Genomic DNA, 5,000 nt, shown 5'->3' with positions numbered 1-5,000 from the left:
ATCCAGCATCATCAAGCTGGTCCCTGACTGGGATGCCGTGTATTATCGAATCCCTGCTGCCGTGCATCAATGGCAACAAGGAGTAGAGTCGGTAAGTTACCAGATTCTCGAATTGATGTACTCCAAAAAATAAAGAATTAAAATAACAAAGTCTAATCTATATAAGTAATGTTGAATAAAGCTTATTTTTAATCTTCTTTGAAGGCAGAAAATAGTAAGGTAAAAATAAAGTCCTCTCTATGCTCTGAAGTAACATATAAAAAAAACTAGCAATAAAAAAAATACCAAGTCTTCGTCTTGGAAAATAACAAAATCTAAAAGAAAAATCTTCTTTGTGGAAAATAGTAAAATAAAAAAACCAAGTCTTCACCTTGGAAAATAACAAAATCTAATCTAAAACATCTTAAATAAAGCTTGTCTGTAGTCTTCTTTGTAGGCAGAAAATAGTACGTTACAGGACTCTCAAACTGATGTATTCCAAAAATAAAGAATTAAAATAACAAAGTCTAATCTATATAAGCGCTCTTGAATAAAGCAGTGTAAAAAAAAATAGCAATATAAAAAAAAACAAGTCTTCGTCTTGGAAAATAACAAAATCTAAAAGAAAAGAAAAGTCTTCTTTGTGGAAAATAGTAAAATAAAAAAAACCAAGACTTCACCTTGGAAAATAACAAAATCTAATCTAAAACATCTTAAATAAAGCTTATTTGTAATCTTCTTTGTAGGCAGAAAATAGTAAGTTACAGGACTCTCGAACTGATGTAGTCCAAAAATAAAGAATTAAAATAACAAAGTCTAATCTATATAAGTGCTCTTGAATAGGCTTCGTGTAAAAAAATAGCAATAAAAAAATACCAAGTCTTCGTCTTGGAAAATAACAAAATCTAAAAGAAAAGTCTTCTTTGTGGAAAATAGTAAAATAAAAAACCAAGACTTCACCTTGGAAAATAACAAAATCTAATCTAAAACATCTTAAATAAAGCTGGTTTGTAGTCTTCTCTCGAACTGATGTAGTGCAAAAATAAAGAATTAAAATAACAAAGTCTAATCTATATAAGTGCTCTTGAATAAAGCTTCCTGTAAAAAATAGCAAAAAAATACCAAGTCTTCGTCTTGGAAAATAACAAAGTCTAAAAGAAAAGAAAAGTCTTCTTTGTGGAAAATAGTAAAATAAAAAAACCAAGACTTCACCTTGGAAAATAACAAAATCTAATCTAAAACATCTTAAATAAAGCTTATTTGTAATCTTCTTTGTAGGCAGAAAATAGTAAGTTACAGGACTCTCGAACTGATGTAGTCCAAAAATAAAGAATTAAAATAACAAAGTCTAATCTATATAAGTGCTCTTGAATAAGCTTCGTGTAAAAAATAGCAATATAATAAAAATACCAAGTCTTCGTCTTGGAAAATAACAAAATCTAAAAGAATGGTCTTCTTTATGGAAAATAGTAAAATAAGAATACCAAGACTTCACCTTGGAAAATAACAAAACCATCTTGAAAAAAGCTTATTTTTAATCTTCTTTGTAGGCAGAAAATAGTAAGGCGAAAATAAAGTCCCCTCTAAGCTCTAAAGTAACAAATACGACGTGTTAAAAAAAAAAAACTAACAATAAAAAAAAGAACCAAGACTCCGTCTTGGAAAATAACAATCTAAATTGTGGAAAATAGTAAAATGAAATAAAAACCGACTTCACCTTCGAAAATAACAAAATCAATCTAAAACAAATGACATCTTAAAACAAAACTATTATTTGTTTCGGAGGTTGTCTATGACTGTTCATAGACCGCATAATTTCCACAGAACATTCTCAGAATATCAAGAGAGAAAAGCAGCGTTCTGCGGGAAATCATCTTGGCCAGTGATGTCGTTCTGGGTTTGGTCAGGCCCAGGGAGGTAAGTACCTCGTTATTCTCAAGGGGCCACTTTCCTCTTGCCCCAACCGGGAATCCAAAGAATGTGACCTTGCTAGCCTTCGTCAGCACTTTGACTTGATCACCAAGAGGGGTATAGTACGAAACTTTGTGCGAGGCAGCATCTGACAAGGTATTCTTTGAAAGCTCAAAACGGACGGTGACATCGATCACAACCGCCTCCTCATCTTTTGCAAACACGAGGTCAGGCTTTCTCATCTCTCCCGTCTCGGATATGAACCGTGGCTCTTTGTATACAGACCAGCCCAATCTAGCCGCTTCGTCTGCCAGAATGTTACTGATCTTGTTATGTCGCGCAATTCTTGCTTTCTGTACTGCAGGACATTGACCGAGAATGTGCGAAAGGGACTCGAGTCTGGCAGAGCATTTCCTGCAGGAACGTAAGGCCCCATCTCTGCCTCTGTTCAAGCTTTCTCTTGTTGGGTAAATATTTGCCCTTAGTTGTAGTGCTGCGATAAAGAAGCATTGTTTAAAGCCGCACCATGGCCTCAACCAAGCATTACTGATTCTATCATGCGCAAAGTTTACAATGCCCCTTCCTTGAACCGGCTTTTCGCACCATCTCTGAAATTCATGCTCCCTCCAATCGCAGGGTCTCGGATATACAGGTTCTTTTGACACCGAGTCCCTGAGAACGAATGTTGGGATTGCATCACTGTCACCCCCTGCTCGTACCCACAAATTACGGTATTCTTCCTCCATACCCTGCGAGGACACAATATTACGGGTGATAGCATCGGACGAGTTTGCTATACGTTGCAGCCTTCTAACTTGAACCGAAGGGATTGTTTTTTTCCAGTTTCAAGATGGCAAGGCCTCCGTCTCGGGCTCTGGCATATAACAGTCCATCACAAGTTGAAGCGGGAAGGTGGAGCCATCCTTTTACCGCCTTTCTAATCTCTTGGTCCAACCCACGGAGAGTTGATTGCTTGCAGTCCGAGTGGTCTGCAGGATATAACAATCTGGGTAGGGCATAGGCATTGAGTAGTTCAACCTTCTGAGTTGGCTTCAGAGGCGCCTCATCGATTTTCGAGATCCATGTCTTTAGCTGACAATGTAGATCAGGCTGTATAGTGCCAGTCCAAGGGCCAATTTTCAGACCAAGGTATTTCGTTGATTCATCAGGTTGGATCATATGGACATCTTTATTTTTGATAGTCCATGGGTCGCAGTTGTTCACCGTATATGAATCTTTGGTTGGGCTTATCATGAAGCCCTGGCACTTTCTGGCCTGAACCTCCAATCCCGATAGCCCACAAAATGATTCCAAGATCGCTAGATTGGCGGCCATACCAACCCAAGATTCGCTCACCAACACCAAATCATCAGCAAACGCAAGAGCTGTCACGTGGTCGGTATCAATGGAGTACCCAACTCCGTGTGACTCTAGGGTGCATATCAAAGGGTCCATGGCAAGATTGAAGAGCAGGGGTGACATGGGGTCAACCTGTTTGACACCAACACGTATGCTAATTTCTCGAGTCGACTCGCCATTGCTTTTGAACGAGGTCGTACACCGATCGTAGGCGTTCTGGATGATGCCCACCACGTGTTCATCTACTTTCTTGTGCCTTAACACCCATAAAATATGAGCATGCGAAACCGAGTCAAAAGCTTTCGCTATGTCGATAAACATGACAGCCAACGGCCTGTGCAATTTCTTAGCATGTCTCATAAGGTCCTGTAGCACCTTAAGATTTTCAGAGCAGCCAGATGCCGCTATAAAACCACGCTGCCTTGGGTTTAAGGGACAAGCACGAGCAAGACGTGCAGTCATTATTCTGGAAAATAATCTCAGAATCATTGAACTGATCGTTATTGGTCTCCAGTTCCCCAATTCTTTCAGCTTTTCATCATCCATAACCTTAGGAATAAGAATCGTCCTATTCTTTTTCAACTCTTTGGGAATAATTCCTGTAATCATCCATGCATTAAATAGGGCTGTCAGTGTCCGACCCTCGGGGTCGGCAGCACAGATTGCAGCCCTTGTTAGGCCATCTGGCCCAGCTGCTGACGTTGGTTTAATGGCCCGTATGGCAGTCTGAACTTCCTCCACCGAAATTAGGGGCTCAAAGTATTCGTTATTTGCAACACCTGATGACTTAAATTGGCCCAGGCCATTGAATGGCAACACCTTCTCCCATTTTTCGCAGTAAAAACGATATACATCTGCGTTCGGGATTCGGCATTCATGACGTTCAGTGCCATCCAGGACTAAGGACGCAAGAAGAGAGCGGTTCTTAAAGAAGAGCTTCTGGTGCTTCATGAAGCTTCCTCGTTTTTCCGCTCTCTTCTTCATCCAAGATCGTGTGGGTAATATCCTGGGTTTAATAATGTCGTTCTCGGGTTTTGAACGTTTGCCTTTGTTTTTCACCAATCTCATCGGACAAAGCATCAATGCTGTGGCAGTTTCTACGAGGGCATCATGTTGGCCCTCGCCGTTAAGCCAAGCCTTTATTGCCTCCATTGCAGGCTTTTCCAGGGTCCCAGAATTCTCATTCGTAAGCCGCTCAGCTGCTTGAGCGAGTATGGATGAAGTCCCCGTTGTTACATTTGGTGGGGGAGACAATGTCTCAAGAGGCCTAGAAGAAAAATGTAAGCTGTCTGACATGGGGGCCCCTGTCTTTTTACTTAGGTCCCGTCTCTTGTCAGAGACTTGCTTGTTGGTCTTAGTCCCAAGCGCTTCAGCAATGATCTTATTGATATTCTTTTTCCCCTGAAACTGCAACTCTAGAAGGGCCAGTTGTTCTACTTCCTTCAAAGACCAGCAGCTACGGTGTACCCCTCTCTGCGAGGTACCCTTTATACCATCTTTAATCCTTTCCTCATTACGGGTGACTGGGTGAGCATGCCTCTTGTGCTGCGAAAGGCCACTTAGAGTTGCAAAGCGTGCCTGGCAACATTCACAGACCATTGGTAAGCTTTCCTCAGTTAACTTTATTCCCCCACATTTGGGGGCATGACAGGCAATCGATCGGTGGTTTGAGTTGGTTTTGTCACATTTAGCGCACTTAAACACCAGAGGAATGTCTCTGTGTTTGATGTTAAAATGTGCAACAAGTTCGG

The 5,000-nt window shown here is 40.6% G+C and overlaps 1 pseudogene; it reads right to left on the bottom strand.

Annotated features, from left to right (window-relative positions):
* The window catches only part of LOC142921210 (28S ribosomal RNA), a 10,721-nt pseudogene that overhangs the window by 2,109 nt on the left and 3,612 nt on the right, over nucleotides 1-5,000 (bottom strand).

This window comes from Petromyzon marinus, unplaced genomic scaffold (assembly GCF_048934315.1).
Source record: "Petromyzon marinus isolate PM22_M1 ecotype Great Lakes invasive population unplaced genomic scaffold, UKy_Petmar_22M1.pri1.0 PM_G_Scaffold_8, whole genome shotgun sequence".
NCBI lineage: Eukaryota > Metazoa > Chordata > Hyperoartia > Petromyzontiformes > Petromyzontidae > Petromyzon > Petromyzon marinus.
The sequence above is the reverse complement of the archived record's forward strand: the minus strand, read 5'-3'. Positions and strand labels throughout refer to the sequence as shown.